The sequence below is a fragment of the Pogoniulus pusillus genome, chromosome 1 (assembly GCF_015220805.1).
Source record: "Pogoniulus pusillus isolate bPogPus1 chromosome 1, bPogPus1.pri, whole genome shotgun sequence".
NCBI lineage: Eukaryota > Metazoa > Chordata > Aves > Piciformes > Lybiidae > Pogoniulus > Pogoniulus pusillus.
The window spans coordinates 3,098,093-3,117,406 of NC_087264.1; the positions used below are offsets into that span (position 1 = coordinate 3,098,093).

Genomic DNA, 19,314 nt, shown 5'->3' on the forward strand with positions numbered 1-19,314 from the left:
TGCTGCCTCAGCTTCAGCTCCTCTCTCCCACCACCCCCAGCTCTCTCTCTGCCTGGCTGCTCTCAGCCACTCTGTCCCCAGCCTGTAGCACTGCTTGGGGTTGTTGTGGCCAAAGTGTAGAACCCTGCACTTGGCCTTGTTCAATCTCATCCCATTGGCCTCTGCCCACCCAGCCCAGCCTCTGCAGGGCTCTCCTACCTTCCAACAGATCAACACTTGCTCCTAGCTTCCAGACTGCCTGGAAGGATGAGCAATTTCCATCACCAATGTCTTAAAAGTGTTTTAGACATCCATACCTTAAGAATAATACAGGTGAGTCCACTCCTGAAGAGAAATTACTTCTCCATACCCCTGACAACTCTGTGGTTCTCTTATCAGGTGATCACTGCTCATCCCTCAGAACTCACCACAAAATAAATAAAGTATAATCTTAACAGTCACCAAACACCAAACAGTGTAAGCAGATAAAGCTTCTGACTCTGGAATGGTAAAAATATCAAAGACTATGTCAGGTTCTGCCACTCTTCTCCATCTAACTTCATTTAAGGAACAAATCATTATTCATCCTGGCTAACAGCCTACTTCATAGAATCAACAAGGCTGGAAGAGGACTCCAAGATCGTGCAGACCAACCTAGCACCCAGCCCTGGCCAATCAACCAGACCATGGCACTAAGTGCCTCAGCCAGGCTTGGCTTCAACACCTCCAGGGAAGGCTTGAGAACGAAGATCATCGCAGGCTGACTCACCATTTGGATGCTTCTTCCTATCAAGTTTTAGGTCTACTTTTATGGTTTAAGACTTGCATCTGATCTCCACAATCACTTTAAAGTGTTCTGCTGTATCAGAATAACCAGAGGTAACTATGGAAGGGCAGAGAAAGCACAGGCATAATACATAGAATCATAGAATCAACCAGGTTGGAAGAAACCTCTAAGCTCATCCAGTCCAACCTAGCACCCAGCCCTATCCAATCACCCAGACCATGGCACTAAGTGCCTCATCCAGGCTTGTCTTCAACACCTCCAAATCACAGACTGACTCACCATTTGGATGCTTCTTCCTATCAAGTTTTAGGTCTACCTGTATGGTTTAACATTTGCATCTGATCTGCACAATCACTTTAAAGTGTTCTGCTGTACCAGAATAACCAAAGGTAACTATGGAAGGGCAGAGAAAGCACAGGCATAATACATTCTCCATAATATATTCTCCTCCTGATAGTTCATAAGGTGGAGCTTTATTAATGTGTCTGAGACACGTCCCTCAGCCCACTTAGAAACGTCAATGCTCCCTGGGGGGTGGCACTGAAAGGATTCAAAGCTTTCAGATCTCTCTTCAAAAAGACAAAGAAAATTACTTTCAATGAAGTTAAAGGGAATTAGAAACCTTCCCCCCCCTCCAAAAAAAAAAAAATCCAATTGGGTCATGCATACCTTTAGGAACAGGAGCTGTGGCAGAAGCATTAAGGCATCACAACCCTGAGAGGCAAAGGCAAGCCTTGATTCAGGTCTGCATGCTCACTTAGGACCACAGAGTCAGTCAGGGTTGGAAGGCCCCACAAGGAGCATCTGGATCAAGAACTGGCTGGATGGCAGAGCCCAGAGAGTGCTGGTGAATGGTGCCACATCCAGTTGGCAGCTAGCACTAGTGGTGTGCCCCAGGGATCAGTGCGGGGCTCAGTCCTGTTCAATAGCTTTATTGGTGACTTGGACGAGGGGATTGAGTCCAGCATCAGTAAGTTTGCAGATGACAGCAAGCTGGGAGCAGGTGTGGAGCTGTTGGAGGGTAGGAGAGCCCTGCAGAGGGACCTGGCCAGGCTGGATGGGTGGGCAGAGGCCAACGGGAGCAGCCAGGAGGAAAGGGACCTGGGGGTACTGGTACAGAGTAGCTGAAGATGAGGCAGCAGTGTGCCCAGGTGGCCAAGAGAGCCAATGGCATCCTGGCCTGCATCAGGAGCAGTGTGGCCAGCAGGACAAGGGAGGTTCTTGTGCCCCTGTGCTCAGCACTGCTCAGGCCACCCCTTGAGTGCTGTGTCCAGTTCTGGGCTCCTCAATTCATTAGAGATGTTGAGGTGCTGGAAGGTGTTGAGAGCAGGGCAGCAAGGCTGGTGAGGGGCCTGGAGCACAGCCCTGTGAGGAGAGGCTGAGGGAGCTGGGGGTGTGCAGCCTGCAGCAGAGGAGGCTCAGGGCAGAGCTCATTGCTGTCTACAACTACCTGAAGGGACATTATGGACAGGTGGGTTTGGACTCTTCTCCCAGGCAACCACCAATAGAACAAGGGGACACAGTCTCAAGTTGTGCCAGGGTAGGTATAGGCTGGAGGTTAGGAGGAAGTTCTTCACAGAGAGAGTGATTGGCATTGGAATGGGCTGCCCAGGGAGGTGGTGGAGGCACCATCCCTGGAGATCTTCAAGCAAAGCCTGGCTGAGGCACTTAGTGCCATGGTCTGGTTTACTGGATAGGGCTGGGTGCTAGGTTGGACTGGATGATCTTGGAGGTCTCTTCCAACCTGGTTGATTCTATGATTCTATGATCTAGTTTCAACCCCCCTGCCATGGGCAGGGACACTTCACACTAGATCAGGCTGTCTAGAACCCCATCCAGCCTGGCCTTGAACACTTTCAAGGATGCAGCTTCCACCTCCTCCCTGGGCATCCCCTTCCAGGGTCTCACCACCCTCATGCTGAAGAACTTCTTCCTAACACCCAGTCTGAATCTACCCATTTCTAGCTTTGTTCCATTGCTCCTAGTCCTGTCACTCCCTGACATCCTAAAAAGTCCTTCCCCAGCTTTCTTCTAGGCCCCTTTCAGATACTGAATTGAGGTTACCTCAGAGCTTTCTCCTCTCCAGACTGCACATCCCCAACTCTCTCAGTCTCTCCTCACAGGAGAGGTGCTCCAGCCCTCTGATCATCTTCTTAATCCAGCTCTCAGCAGCTCCTTGGTCACTCAGCCCAAGGGCTGAAAAGCAGCTGGATATCCTATCAGCCACTCCATAGCCTTATGTACTGAAGACCATTGGCACTGCTATGCTTTAACTTCACTCACTCAACTGGGCATAAGGTTTGAGTGAACTGCCACTATGGCCAAAGTCCCCAGAGATGGTTGAAGAGGGAATGGGAGAATTCCCTTCTCTGCTCAACTCACACATCAATGCCAGGCAGTGCAAGTTCAAACTCCTGGGCTGGCTGCCTTTCTCCCCTGATCCAACCCAAACACCATTGATTCCCCTGCTCCTTGCACTTGCCTGCTGTACTGAAACTGACATCGTTCATCTCCAGCACTGGAAGATCTTTCAGAGGGCAAAGAAGCAACCTTCTGATGCTGAGCCACACTTCCCAGAAGGGGCACATCTGTAAAGAGTGTGACTAAATGGCAAGTTCTGTCTGTAACAACCCAAACCAAACTAAACACCAAACAACTGAGGAGATCTACAAAGCCATCCAGTGATGTGTGCCCAACGACCTGCTTGTGCTGCTGCAGCTAAGACAAAGCACCCTGACTCTTCTTACATTCCATTCCTACTCTCTTCAGAAATCAAGATACACTTCTCTCATGGATGTCATAGAATCATAGAATCAAGCAGGTTGGAAGAGAATTCCAGGCTCATCCAGCCCAACCTAGCACCCAGCCCTGGCCAATCCACCAGACCATGGCACTAAGTGCCCCAGCCAGGCTTGGCTTCAGCACCTCCAGGCACAGAGACTCCACCACCTCCCTGGGCAGCCCATTCCAATGCCAATCACTCTCTCTGACAACAACTTCCTAACAACATCCAGCCTAGACCTCCCCTGACATAACTCCAGACTCTGTCCCCTTCTTCTGTTGCTGCTTGCCTGGCAGCAGAGCCCAACCCCACCTGGCTACAGCCTCCCTTCAGGAAGCTGCAGACAGCAATGAGCTCTGCCCTGAGCCTCCTCTGCTGCAGGCTGCACACCCCCAGCTCCCTCAGCCTCTCCCCACAGGGCTGTGCTCCAGGCCCCTCCCCAGCCTTGCTGCCCTTCTCCAAACACCTTCCAGCACCTCAACATCTCTCTTGAATTGAGGAGCCCAGAACTGGACACAGCACTCAAGGGGTGGCCTGAGCAGTGCTGAGCACAGAGGCAGAAGAACCTCCCTTGTCCTGCTGCCCACACTGCCCCTGAGCCACCCCAGGATGCCATTGGCTCTGCTGCCCACCTGGGCACTGCTGCCTCAGCTTCAGCTACTATCTACCAGCACCCCCAGCTCCCTCTCTGCCTGCCTGCTCTCAGCCACTCTGGCCCAAGCCCCAAGTGCTGCTTGGGGTTGTTGTGGCCAAAGTGCAGAACCCTGCACTTGGCCTTGTTCAATCTCATCCCATTGGCCTCTGCCCACCCATCCAGCCTGGCCAGGTCCCTCTGCAGGGCTCTGCTACCCTCCAACAGCTCCACACCTGCTCCTAGCTTGGTGTTGATCTGCAAACTTACTGATGCTGGACTCAATCCCCTGCTCCAGACCATCAATAAAGCTATTGAACAGGACTGTGCCCAGCACTGATCCCTGGGGCACACCACTGGTGCCAGCTGCCAACTGGATGTGGCACCATTCACCACCACTCTCTGGGCCTGGTCCTCCAGCCAGTTCTTGACCCATATCAGAGTGAACCTGTGGCCAGAAGAAAGAAAATCAAACTTCCCTCTCTTGCTCCTAGCACCTTCTGTAGTCATTTCAGAGTCCTTGGCTCTTGAAGAGCCCGAGGAAAGGAAACATTGCTGCACAGGAGGACTCCTATAAAGCATAAAAGTTTATCTGATAACAAATTTAATACTCAGTGTAACTGCTTTAAAGAAGTCAATAAAGAAACCAGCCACAAGTGGTGGCCTTATTTTAAAGACCAAGTTCCTAGAAACCATTTCTCTCCCCCCCTGCCATCCACTGCCTTGCCAGTTAGGATGGTTCTGACCTGTGCTGGGAACTAGAATTCAATATTGTGGTGGCTCCCCTGAACAAAGGCAAACACCTCAGGGGTTTTACAAACAGGCTTTAAAGCAGCTCTCCTGTAGTTGGGTTTGATTGTTCTGTTGCTGGTGCTGCTGCTGTTTGTTTTCCTCCCAGAGAAATGAAGGGCAGCTTTTAATATCCCCATGTAGTGACAACAGGAAAGCCTTTTTTAGTCACTGCTGCAGCACAGAGCTCTGTCAAGGCTGACATCCCTTTGAAGAACTCTGCTGTTGGGTTTTATTTTGGAGTTGCTCTCTGCTAGAAATTCATCTTCTTTTTTTTGCCCTTATATGCCCTGAATTTTGGAATTGAGCTCTTTCCTCCTGATTATTCCCAGCTCTCACTAACTTTTGCTGGACTGTACCTTACAAAATCCAGTAGAAGGGTAGGTGTGCTGGTTTGAGCCTAGCTAGAATGTTCTGATGAGAAGAATTAGATTCCAGGCCGTGGAAAGCAAACAATGCTTTGGGTGCTAGATGATCTTGGAGGTCTCTTCCAACCTGGTTGATTCTATGATTCTATGTCTGCTGCACTCATAGGCTTGCTGAGATGCTACAAGAACAAGAACACAAACACAGATAACAGTTGCTGTCTGAGCTGTGGGCTGCAGCTCTTCTCTCTCTAACCTAATCTGCCATCTTTATGACGAGTCCAATGGGATGGGGTTCAATAGCTCCAAGTGCAGGGTGCTGCACTTTGGCTACAACAACCCCATGCAGAGATACAGGCTGGGGTTGGAGTGGCTGGAGAGCAGCCAGACAGAGAGGGATCTGGGGGTGCTGATTGATACCTGCCTGAACATGAGCCAGCAGTGTGCCCAGGTGGCCAAGAGAGCCAGTGGCATCCTGGCCTGCATCAGGAATGGTGTGGCCAGCAGGAGCAGGGAGGTCATTCTGCCCCTGTACTCTGCACTGGTTAGACCACACCTTGAGTACTGTGTTCAGTTCTGGGCCCCCCAGTTTAGGAGGGACATTGAGATGCTTGAGTGTGTCCAGAGAAGGGCGACGAGGCTGGGGAGAGGCCTTGAGCACAGCCCTACGAGGAGAGGCTGAGGGAGCTGGGATTGGTTAGCCTGGAGAAGAGGAGGCTCAGGGGAGACCTCATTGCTGTCTACAGCTACCTGAGGGGTGGTTGTGGCCAGGAGGAGGTTGCTCTCTTCTCTCAGGTGGCCAGCACCAGAACGAGAGGACACAGCCTCAGGCTGTGCCAGGGGAGATTTAGGCTGGAGGTGAGGAGAAAGTTCTTCCCTGAGAGAGTCATTGGACACTGGAATGGGCTGCCCGGGGAGGTGGTGGAGTCGCCGTCCCTGGAGCTGTTCAAGGCAGGATTGGACGTGGCACTTGGTGCCATAGTCTGGCCTTGAGCTCTGTGCTAAAGGGTTGGACTTGATGATCTGTGAGGTCTCTTCCAACCCTAATGATACTGTGATACTGTGATAATCCACCTGCCTCCTAAACCCCCTGGCCAACCCTCCAAACTCACCTTGAATGTAAAGCAAAGTCTGAGGCAAGGCAGAGGAGAGGGAGGAAGGTGGAAGGGTGGTTGGGAGCCCCTCCTGAGCACTCTGGTTTCTGGGAGGGCTGCTGTGTGTCTGTATCACTTCTTAACTTGTCTATTCCTGTCTATAGCTGTAGATCTTGTAAATCTCTGCTTGCATCTTGTGCTAAACTGTAAATATAAAGCTGCATTCAATTTCCAGAGCCCCTGAGTCTAGCCTGGGTGATTCTCCAAAGCGTGGGGGGATGGGGAACACCCAAACCATCACAGTAGGTTGCTTTGTTTTGTTTTTCTTGAAATCAAAAGGCAATCTTTGGAGAAATACCTGCCAGAAGCACTGACCTACAAAATCTATTAGGCTCTGCCCACTGGTGTGAAACCTGTTTATGTAATGCTGCTGGATTGGAGGTTTCTGCTCTGCTTTGGAAGGAAAATAAGAAGTTCAGTCTTGCTTTCATAAGTGCAAAGAAGTGATTGTCAGTGAGATGATAGAATCATAGAGTCAGGCAGGTTGGAAGAGACCTCCAAGAGCATCCAGGCCAACCTTGCACCCAGTCCTGGCCAATCAACCAGACCATGGCACTAAGTGCCCCAGCCAGGCTTGGCTTCAACACCTCCAGGCACAGAGACTCCACCACCTCCCTGGGCAGCCCATTCCAATGCCAATCACTCTCTCTGACAACAACTTCCTAACAACATCCAGACCTGCCCTAGCAGATCTTGAGACTGTGTCCCCCTCCTTCTGTTGCTGTATATCAGGCAAAAGAGCCCAACCCCACCTGGCTACAGCCTCCCTTCAGGCAGCTGCAGACAGCAATGAGCTCTGCCCTGAGCCTCCTCTGCTGCAGGTTGCACACCCCCAGCTCCCTCAGCCTCTCCTCACAGGGCTGTGCTCCAGGCCCCTCATCAGCTTCATCACTTGCAAGCCTACAGAAGGTGTCCAGACGAAAGGTGTCCAGAGAAGGGCAGCAAGGCTGGGGAGGGGCCTGGAGCACAGCCCTGTGAGGAGAGGCTGAGGGAGCTGGGGGTGTGCAGCCTGCAGCAGAGGAGGCTCAGGGCAGAGCTCATTGCTGTCTGCAGCTGCCTGAAGGGAGGCTGTAGCCAGGTGGGGTTGGGCTCTGCTGCCAGGCAAGCAGCAACAGAACAAGGAGACACAGTCTCAAGCTGTGCCAGGGCAGGTCTGGGCTGGATGTTGTTAGGAAGTTGTTGTCAGAGAGAGTGATTGGCATTGGAATGGGCTGCCCAGGGAGGTGGTGGAGTCACCATTCCTGGAGGTGTTCAGGCAAAGCCTGGCTGAGGCACTTAGTGCCATGGTCTGGTTGATTGGCCAGGGCTGGGTGCTAGGTTGGAGTGGATGAGCTTGGAGGTCTCTTCCAACCTGGTTGCCTCTAAGATTCTATGACATGTCTGTGAGCCTAATAACATCGTTGCAAAGTAGATAAAGCACAATCTCCATATTACACCAGCAGAGAAATATGAGGGCCAATATTCAGCCAGTAGGTTTCTGCAAGCACAGAATTAACCTTGGATTTATGATTTCAAATAAGAAGAGATAATCATCATGAATATTTTATACCACTTTCTGTGGCCTTAATAAAACAACTACACTCTCTTCATTAAAATATATATATATATACATAATGGAGAGTGTTCACAATCAGTGCCTGTGATGCTCTACAGACCTTTACCAATGGTTGAGGATTTGGAAATTAAGCTTTTTTTTCCACTCAATTTCAGACCAAAAACCTGAAACTCTTCTGTAGAAATATTTTGTGCTTTTTACTGCAGCATCTCAAAATGCCAAACAGGAGGCAGGTGTAGCCTGTGAGACTCCTGGCAGCACAACACAGCCTGAAGAAGTAGCCAAGCAGTAAAATCCAACATCTCTCCTACAGGGCCAGTATCTATGTGCTGGAAGGAATTAGGATCTAAAAGATGTTAGCTTCACAGGATGCTTATTCACACTAAATAGGTCAGTGATTTGCTGTCATTCTTCTCTGTCTCCACACATACTGGGGGGGGACTCCTAACTCCAGGACTTCACAGGAGCAACCCTCACTCATCAGTCCAAGAGCAGTAGGCAAAGAACCAGCAGCAGAGACAAGGAATTCTACAACAGCAAGCTGGATAAAGCTACTTTACTACAAAACTGTGTCTTCTGGCCAGATTCTCCAGGGCCTAAAAAGCAATCAGACAAATTCATGGAGGAAACAGCCATCAGAATCAAGTGGAACATAGATGTACCAAGAACCTCCCAGGGCACAGATCAACAAAGGATGGAAGCACACCAGGAGAATCATAGAATCAAGCAGGTTGGAAGAGACCTCCAACATCATCCAGCCCAACCTAGCACCCAGCCCTATCCATCCAACCAGACCATGGCACTAAGTGCCTCAGCCAGGCTTTGCTTCAGCACCTCCAGGGACAGTGACTCCACCACCTCCCTGGGCAGCCCATTCCAATGGAGGCTGCATGATGCTCTTCTTTGCACATCTCCTGTTGACCACTGCCCAAAGCTGGGTGTTAATTAGATCCATCTTTGATTAAAATCCCAAAAGTTTTATGCAGGATCTCACATCATCAGAAGTGAGTTAGTTCTATAGCTGTTTGACTGTGGGATGACCAAAATGCCCACTTCTTCTAGCTGACCACTTGTTTTGATGAGGTCCAGCAGTGCTCCATGCTTTTCACACTCTCTGACTGGTGGCAGGTTTGCCAGGTTTTGGCAAAGAGATTTCAAAGTTCTGCTGTCAGGGGGTAAGGGGCAGGGACACTGTTGCTCTGTAGGAGAGCCCTGCAGAGGGAGCTGGCCAGGCTGGGTGGGTGGGCAGAGGCCAATGGGATGAGATTGAACAAGGCCAAGTGCAAGGTTCTACACTTTGGCCACAACAACCCCAAGCAGCACTACAGGCTGGAGACTGAGTGGCTGAGAGCAGCCAGGCAGAGAGAGGGAGCTGGGGGTGGTGGGAGAGAGGAGCTGAAGCTGAGGCAGCAGTGCCCAGGTGGGCAGCAGAGCCAATGGCATCCTGGGCTGGCTCAGGAGCAGTGTGGGCAGCAGGACAAGGGAGGCTCTTCTGCCCCTGTGCTCAGCACTTCTCAGGCCACACCTGGAGTGCTGTGTCCAGTTCTGGGCTCCTCAATTCAAGAGAGATGTTGAGGTGCTGGAAGGTGTCCAGAGAAGGGTAGCAAGGCTGGGGAGGGGCCTGGAGCAGAGCCCTGTGAGGAGAGGCTGAGGGAGCTGGGGGTGTGCAGCCTGCAGCAGAGGAGGCTCAGGGCAGAGCTCATTGCTGCCTGCAGCTGCCTGAAGGGAGGCTGTGGCCAGGTGGGGTTGGGCTCTTCTGCCAGGCAAGCAGCAAGAGAACAAGGGGACACAGCCTCAAGTTGTGGTAGGGGAGGTCTAGGCTGGATGTTGTTAGGAAGTTGTTGTCAGAGAGAGTGATTGGCATTGGAATGGGCTGCCCAGGGAGGTGGTGGAGTCTCTGTGGCTGGAGGTGTTGAAGCAAAGCCTGGCTGGGGCACTTAGTGCCATGGTCTGGTTGACTGGATAGGGCTGGGTGCTAGGTTGAACTGGATGAGCTTGGAGGTCTCTTCCAGCCTGCCTGATTCTATGATTCTATTCTATGATTCTAAGAAACCAGGTTAAAAAAGTCAAGAGCTGACGAGTTAGAAGATGTTCTGCAATCTGCCTTTGAAACACCCAGGAATGAGGTGCAAAGTCCTAACAGGTGTACATGGATGTGTCTGACAAGGAAGAAGTGCTTACTCTAACCAAAACAACACCATCTATAGAACAAAACTATTCCACACTAAAAGAGAGACTCAGTAGCAACTCCAAAGGGCAGGAAGCTGCTCACTCACAGACCTACCACAGGGCAGAGATCTATTCTCCCCTTTCTAAATCATCCTTTTTACTCTCTCCCAGACCTTAGCAGGCTGCTACAAAAATACCATGAATTATAGAGTATGAATGATGTCAAAGCCTGCTCTCAGAGGGAGCCTTGGAACAGCAATCATGTATTCTCCAGTTTGGGAACAGAGAGACACAAGTTTTGTTCACAGCCTATAAAAAAATGGCTCTGAACATCAAAGGCCCCAAATAGATTTGCTTTCAGATCTTCCCTTCAGTGAGCCCACTCTGATGCCACAAACATAGGGAAAGAAGGGAGGCTAATAGGGTGAAAAGAGAAAGTGAGGACCAAGGAGTCATTGAAGGGGGTACAAAAAACTGGGGAGGGACTTTTTAGACTCCCAGGGAGTGCCTGGAGTGGGGGGCATGGAGCAAAGCTGGAGGTGGAGAGATTCAGACTGGCCATGAGGAGGAAGTTGTTGAGCATGAGAGTGGGGAGAGGCTGGACTGGGTTGCCCAGGGAGGTGGTTGAGGCCCCATGGCTGGAGGTGTTTGAGGCCAGGCTGGCTGAGGCTGTGTGCAGCCTGCTCTAGGGTAGGGTGTCCCTGGGCATGGCAGGGGGGTTGGAACTGGCTGATCCCTGTGGTCCCTTCCAAGCCTGACTGATTATATGTTCAATGAAACACACATGGAAAGCACAAATGCAGAAGAGAACTCATTAACTGCTCTGTGTTATCCCATTTAGCCTCCAGAGAGACCTGCTTCTGAATACCTGAATGTGACAGGAGACAACCACCACAATTCTCAAATGAAGACCTCAATGAATCTTCTCATTCTCAAATGAATCTTCTCTTCATGTGCATAAAGGACATTGAGCAACTCAGGCTGCTTTAACCTGCAGTACTTCTCCATAATCCCATGCAGGCAAATGGCAAAACTCCACAGAACCACAGAGTCAGTCAAGCTTGGAAGGGCAACCTGGAACTTGGGCAACACAAACAAAATGTGATGGCTTGTTCTACTCAGCCACTCACCATCTGCCACCCACAGAGGAGATGTGATGGCCAAGAGTCATTATGTCACCAGAGGACAACCAGGCTGGAAGAGAGCTCCAAGCTCAGCCAGCCCAACCTTGCACCCAGCCCTGGCTAATCAGCCAGACCATGGCACTAAGCGCCCCAGCCAGGCTTTGCTTCAACACCTCCAGGGACAGAGACTCCACCACCTCCCTGGGCAGCCCATTCCAATGCCAATCACTCTCTCTGACAACAACTTCCTCCTAACATCCAGACTAGACCTCCCCTGCCACAACTTGAGACTGTGTCCCCTTGTTCTGGTGCTGCTTGCCTGGCAGCAGAGCCCAACCCCACCTGGCTACAGCCTCCCTTCAGGGAGTTGTAGACAGCAATGAGCTCTGCCCTGAGCCTCCTCTTCTCCACAAAGCACTGACTCTAAAAGTTACACATGCAAAACAGGAGAGCACTGTGGCTACATCACACATCCATGCTGACCAGAGTGGTATTTCCAGGCAGTCTGCCTCAGAAACCTCTTCTCTAAGAGCCACTGCTGCATCCATGTGCAGTGAGAACACCCAAGCTGAAGCAAGTTCTCTAGAGTCTGCCCATGGACAAACATCTTCTTTTCTGGCTGAATTCTCTAAGCCCACAACTCGAGGATGTCTGTCTTCAGAAGGATGCTCAAAACATTTGTTCCAAATTCACTTCAAAGCAGACATACAGAGACACCACACAGACCCCAGCCACAACAACAGATCTGATCTGATTAACCTCCTTTCCAACCCTGCTGGTTTGAGCCCAGCTGGGATGTTGTGGTGAGGAGAATTAGATGCTAGGCTGTGAAAAGAAACAATGGGGATGGCTGCTGCACTCATAGGCTTGCTGAGATGCTACAAGAACAAGAACACAAACATAGATAACAGAGTTTGCTCTCAGGCTTTATGGCTGCACTTCTCTCTCTCTAACCTGCTGACTGTGTGACTAATCCTCTTCTTCCTAACCCCCCTGGTCAACCCTCCAAACTCACCTTGAACATAAGGCAAAGTCTGGGGTGGGAAGAAGGTGGAAGGGTGGTTGGGAGCCCCTCCTGGGGACTCTGGTTTCTGGGAGGGCTGCTGTGTGTCTGTATTACTTTTTACCTTATCTGTTGCTGTCTCCAGCTGTATAGATTGTAAATCTCTGCTTGTATCTGGTGCTAAGCTGTGAACATAAAGCTGCATTCAATTTCCAGAGCCCCTGAGTCTAGTCTGGGTGATTTCTGGGTCTAATAACACCCAAATCATCACACCAACACTGAACATGTACAAGCAAACAGGATGCACTGGGAAACCCAGCTAAGCAGCTCCCTCATTGCCTCTGCATGCCACAGCACATCTAGAGGTAAGCAACAACCTCTGCCTTGGAGCTGACCCTCTGGACAACCAGTGACATCTGTGTCTGAGGGCAGACAGCCTCCAGAGGACACATTCTTGGACCCAGACCTCCACATTTACCCACACATTGAAATCATAGAACCATAGCGTCAGACAGGGTTGGAAGGGACCACAAGGAGCAGCCAGTTCCAACCCCCCTGCCATGCCCAGGGACACCCTACCCTAGAGCAGGCTGCACACAGCCTCAGCCAGCCTGGCCTCAAACACCTCCACCCAGGGGGCCTCAACCACCTCCCTGGGCAACCCAGTCCAGCCTCTCACCACTCTCATGCTCAACAACTTCCTCCTCACTTCCACTCTGAACCTACCCATCTTCAGTTTCACTCCATTCCCCCCAGTCCTGGCACCCCCTGACAGCCTAAAAAGTCCCTCCCCAGCTTTTTTTTGGAGCCCCCTTCAGATGCTGGAAGGCCACAAGAAGGTCCCCTGGGAGCCTCCTCTGCTCCACACTCAACAGCCCCAACTCTTTCAGTCTGTGCTCACAGCAGAGCTGCTGCAGCCCTCTGAGCATCCTCCTGGCCCTGCTCTGGACACTCTCCAGCATCTCCACAGCCCTCTTGGAATGGAGGCTCCTATCACTACCTGACATCCTGAAAAGTCCAATGCTCCCTGTAAGCACCAAGCTTACAAAGCCATAGACAAATCCAAGCCCAAAGCCAAAGGGTGCCCCCTGAAGAGTGACAGAAGGCAGGCCTTGTACTGGCTGAGTCGTCTGGACAGGACACATATGGCTCAGCACAGCAACTGAACAGCTCAACCAAATCATTCAGCTGAAAAAACACCTTTTGTTCCATCCTTCCTTCAAGGTCCTTGATCTAATGCATGTGACATTTCAGAGACTTCACCACTCTGACTTCTTCTTCATATAAGACATGTTCTCAACCTGTTTAAAAGTGGTTTCATTTTCTCCTTATCTAAGTTCTCTTTTTTTCCCTCCTTTCCATCCCACCCCTGAAAGATGTTAGGAGGAGGCTGGATGGAGTTGCAGTCCCTGGAGGTGTTGAAGCAAAGCCAGGATGAGGCACTTAGTGCCATGGTCTGGTGAATGGACAGGGCTGGGGATAGGTTGGAGTGGATGAGCTTGGAGGTCTCTTCCAGCCTGGTTGATTGTGTGATTCTGTGAAATAATTGGTAGAAAATTAGGCTGTTTCATAGAATCATAGAATCAGTCAGGGTTGGAAGGGAGCACAAGGAGCAGCCAGTTCCAACCCTCCTGCCATGCCCAGGGACACCTTACCCTAGAGCAGGCTGCACACAGCCTCAGCCAGCCTGGCCTCAAACACCTCCAGCCATGGGGCCTCAACCACCTCCCTGGGCAACCCAGTCCAGCCTCTCACCACTCTCATGCTCAGCAACTTCCTCCTCACCTCCAGCCTCACTCTCCCCACCTCCAGCTTTGATCCATTCCCCCCACTCCTGGCACTCCCTCATAGCCTCAAAAGTCCCTCCCCAGCTTTTTTGGAGGTCCCCTTCAGATGCTGGAAGGCCACAAGAAGGTCACCTGGGAGCCTCCTCTGCTCCAGCCTGCACAGCCCCAACTCTTTCAGTCTGTGCTCACAGCAGAGCTGCTGCAGCCCTCTGAGCATCGCAGTTTCATGAGGTATGTTCTTCTTTGGATAAGTGCAGAGTTCTGCACCTGGGGAGGAACAATAAACTGCAGCAGTAGAGGCTGGGAGGTGACTGCTGGAGAGCAGCCCTTTGGAGAGAGACGTGGAGGCGCTGGTGGAGAACATCCATGGCACAGCAATGTGCCCTTGTGGCTGAGAGGGCCAATGGGATGCTGGGGGGCATTAAGCAGAGTGTGTGCAGCAGATCAAGGGAGGTTCTCCTCCCCCTCTACTCTGCCCTGCTGAGACCTCATCTTGAGTACTGCCTTCAGTTTTGGGCTCCCCAGTTGAAGAGGGACAGGGATCTGCTGGAGAGAGTCCAGCAGAGGGTTACGAGGATGATGAGGGGACAGGAGGGCACTGCCTGATGAGGAGAGGCTGAGGGACCTGAGGCTGCTTAGTCTGGAGAAGACTGAGAGGGAATTTGGTCAATGTTTATAAAGATCTGAGGGCTGGGGGTGATGAGGGGGGGACAGGCTCTGCTCACTGCTGCCTGGGATAGGACAAGCAGCAATGGGTGTAAGCTGCAGCACAGCAGGTTCCAGCTCAACACAAGGGGGAACTTCTTTGCTGTGAGGGTCATAGAGCACTGGAACAGGCTCCCCAGAGAGGTCAGAATCACAGAATCATAGAATAAATCTGATTGGAAGAGACCTCCAAGATCATCCAGACCAACCTAGCAGCCAGCCCTAGCACCCAACCAGACCATGGCACTAAGTGCCTCAGCCAGGCTTTGCTTTGACACCTCCAGGGATGGTGACTCCACCTCCTCCCTGGGCAGCCCATTCCAATGCCAATCACTCTCTCTGCCAACAACTTCCTAACAACATCCAGCCTAGAGCTCATGTGGCACAACTTGAGACTGTGTCCTCTTGTTCTGTTGCTGGTTGTGGAGCCTCCTTCTCTGGAGCCTTTCAAGGCCTGTCTGGAGGTGTTCCTGTGTGATCTGTGCTAGACTGTGCAGTCCTGCTCTGGCAGAGGGGTTGGACTTGATGATCTCCTTGGGTCCCTTCCAACCTGTGATCCTCTGATGATGCACATTAGGTGGTACAGATCAGCACTGTTGTGCCCCTATGAATCACAACAAGAATCAGCCCCTAGCAGGAAACTACTTTTCAGCAAGGTGCACAGCATCTCCAACTACCCCATTAGTAATAACAGTGTCTGTTAGACCTCATCAAACATGTCCCCCAGAAGACTAAGCCTCTGCAGGAAGAGAGATAGCTGTGCAGTGTAGTGCTTCAGCAGGCAATTGCTCAAACACTGCTTCAGTGCCATAAACAGGCACTTCCCAGCCATAATGCAAGCACCAAATGCCTGAAAGAGGAAGGAATAAACCTGGAAGGGTCACCAGGTTGGCCTCAAGCTATAATTCCTTTCTCACTCTGGATGGACAGATCACTACCAAGCCTCTGACTGCTTTAGTAGTTGGATTGAGTGGAACTGTTTTAGTGGAGTCGAATTGAAACACAGAATCATAGAATCAACCAGGTTGGAAGAGACCTCCAAGATCATCCAGTCCAACCTAGCACCCAGCCCTGGACAAGCAACCAGACCATGGCACTAAGTGCCCCAGCCAGGCTTGGCTTCAACACCTCCAGGGACAGAGACTCCACCCCCTCCCTGGGCAGCCCAATCCAATGCCAATCACTCTCTCTGCAAACAACTTCCTAACAACATCCAGCTTATACTTCCCCCAGCACAACTTGAGACTGTGTCCCCTTGTTCTGTTGCTGCTTGCCTGGGACAATCATAGATAGAACAGTGGACAGCTCTGAGACAAGAACAGCTTTAAGATTGCCAGATATAATCATCTTCCAGTCTGGACCTGAATCCTGCTCCCTTGCCTTAGCTCCTAAGAAACCATATGAGCAGCAAATTAGCTTCTCCTTGCTCCTGTAACAGGACAGCAGAGACACCCTCACTGTGCTAGCTTGATTCAGGTCAGCCCAGCTGAATGCAGGAAAGGAAAAGGATGGAAGAGACCTCTAACATCATCCAGGCCAACCTAGCACCCAGCCCTAGACAAGCAACCAGACCATGGCACTAAGTGCCCCAGCCAGGCTTGGCTTCAACACCTCCAGCCACAGAGACTCCACCACCTCCCTGGGCAGCCCATTCCAATGCCAATCACTCTCTCTGACAACAACTTCCTAACAACATCCAGCCTAGACCTCCCCTGCCACAATTCCAGACTGTGTCCCCTTCTTCTGTTGCTGCTTGCCTGGCAGCAGAGCCCAACCCCACCTGGCTACAGCCTCCCTGCAGGCAGCTGCAGACAGCAATGAGCTCTGCCCTGAGCCTCCTCTGCTGCAGGCTGCACACCCCCAGCTCCCTCAGCCTCTCCTCATAGGTTTGTGTTCCAGGCCTTTCACCAGTTTCAAAGCAGTAACAGGAAGGCTTTTTTTGTGTGGCAGATACACTGAGATCCTGCAACATCAACACATACTGCATGCCCTGCAATAAATTCACTCTTGGCACTCAAAAGTGTCCGAGATGCTCTCACTTACAGCTCTGCCATCGCTGTGGAAGCCATACCCTGGGGTATTATCCAGGCATAATGCCACAGATTTCATCACCACACAGTGAAATCTGCCCCCCTGCAGAGGGCCAGCCCAGTCTGGAAGCCACCAGGGAGTCCCACTTCACCTTGCAGCAAGAAGAAAGATTTTCAGTCTCACTAAGTAGAGCTACTCCACTTGCCTTTGGTGAATAATTCCAACAGCCATTTAAGCACTTTCCTCCCCCCCCAACACCACTCTGTTGGCACATTTGCCACAGTGAGGCTTTTTGGTAGCCATTATTATTGCAATCAGCCAGCAGCAGGTTGGGCTGGAAAAGAATTCTGCCACCAGTTTTCAACAAACAGTAAGGTGCAAATCCACTTTGATGGGTGAATTCTTCTTGGAGGTCTCTTCCAACCTGGCTGATTGTATGAGTCATAGAATCAGTCAGGGTTGGAAGGGACCACAAGGAGCAGCCAGTTCCAACCCCCTGCCATGCCCAGGGACACCCTACCCTAGAGCAGGCTGCACACAGCCTCAGCCAGCCTGGCCTCAAACACCTCCAGCCATGGGGCCTCAACCACCTCCCTGGGCAACCCCTGCCAGCCTCTCACCACTCTCATGCTCAACAACTTCCTCCTCACAGCCAGTCTCACACTCCCCACCTCCAGCTTTGCTCCATTCCCCCCAGTCCTGGCACTCCCTTGGAGCCTAAAAAAGTCCCTCCCCAGCTTTTTTGTAGGCTCTAACAAAGTGCAGGCTAAAAGCCCATCCTGTTCCAACATGCAGGTGAAATAATTGAAAAGTTGGAAAGAAAAAGGAAAAAATGAAAAAGGGGAAAGGAGAAAAAGGGGAAAGGAGAAAGAGGGGAAAGGAGAAAGAGAGGAGGAAGGAGAGAGAAAGAAAGGAGGAAGGAGAGAGAAAGAAAGGAGGAAGGAGAGAGAAAGAAAGGAAGGAGGAAGGAAGGAAGGAAGGAAGGAAGGAAGGAAGGAAGGAAGGAAGGAAGGAAGGAAGGAAGGAAGGAAGGAAGGAAGGAAGGAAGGAAGGAAGGAAGGAAGGAAGGAAGGAAGGAAGGAAGGAGAGATAGAAAAGAAAGGAAGGGAGGAAGGAGAGATAGAAAAGAAAGGAAGGAAGGAAGGAAGGAAGGAAGGAAGGAAGGAAGGAAGGAAGGAAGGAAGGAAGGAAGGAAGGAAGGAAGGAAGGAAGGAAGGAAGGAAGGAAGGAAGGAGAGATAGAAAAGAAAGGAAGGGAGGAAGGAAGAGAGGAATGAGAAAGAAAGATAGACAAGAAAGGAAGGAAGGAGAAAGGAAGGGAGGAAGGGAGGAAGGGAGGAAGGGAGGAAGGGAGGAAGGGAGGAAGGGAGGAAGGGAGGAAGGGAGGAAGGGAGGAAGGGAGGAAGGGAGGAAGGGAGGAAGGGAGGAAGGGAGGAAGGGAGGAAGGGAGGAAGGGAGAAAGGGAGAAAGGGAGAAAGGGAGAAAGGGAGAAAGGGAGAAAGGGAGAAAGGGAGAAAGGGAGAAAGGGAGAAAGGGAGAAAGGGAGAAAGGGAGAAAGGGAGAAAGAAAGAAAGAAAGAAAGAAAGAAAGAAAGAAAGAAAGAAAGAAAGAAAGAAAGAAAGAAAGAAAGAAAGAAAGAAAGAAAGAAAGAAAGAAAGAAAGGAGGAAGGGAAAAGGAGGAAGGGAAAAGGAGGAAGGGAAAAGGAGGAAGGGAAAAGGAGGGAGGGAAAAGGAGGGAGGGAAAAGGAGGGAGGGAAAAGGAGGGAGGGAAAAGGAGGGAGGGAAAAGGAGGGAGGGAAAAGGAGGGAGGGAAAAGGAGGGAGGGAAAAGGAGGGAGGGAAAAGGAGGGAGGGAAAAGGAGGGAGGGAAAAGGAGGGAGGGAAAAGGAGGGAGGGAAAAGGAGGGAGGGAAAAGGAGGGAGGGAAAAGGAGGGAGGGAAAAGGAGGGAGGGAAAAGGAGGGAGGGAAAAGGAGGGAGGGAAAAGGAGGGAGGGAAAAGGAGGGAGGGAAAAGGAGGGAGGGAAAAGGAGGGAGGGAAAAGGAGGAAGGGAAAAGGAGGAAGGGAAAAGGAGGAAGGGAAAAGGAAACAGGAAAAAAGGAAAGAAAGGGGAAATGCAAAAAGCATTGGAAGGATAAAAATTGGCTCAGAAGCAGCTGTCACTTTGGTATATTATTTTACCACACTCAACCAAGCCCAGATGTGCAGCAGCCTTCGTGAGTGAATGATAAATACAGTAAGGGAAGGCCACTCAAAAATGAGGAATACTTCTTTCTGTGCACTCCAGAAGAGCCCCAGGAGCTCATGGCACACCCAAGTCATTTCTTAGTGAGCTACAGAGAGCTGAAAAGGCAACACACAGTTCCATGCTGCCATGATGACATCAAGTTAAGTGAGCTTAATGACACCTCAAGTGAGCAGGTGGCAGTGAGAAGCAGCAGCAGGGTGCCAGAGGGA

The 19,314-nt window shown here is 51.1% G+C and overlaps 1 protein-coding gene across 4 annotated transcripts in view; it reads right to left on the minus strand.

The window, feature by feature from the left end:
- Window positions 1-19,314, minus strand: part of SLC35F4 (solute carrier family 35 member F4) — a 277,284-nt gene that overhangs the window by 127,521 nt on the left and 130,449 nt on the right. The gene's annotated exons all lie outside the window — the stretch shown is intronic.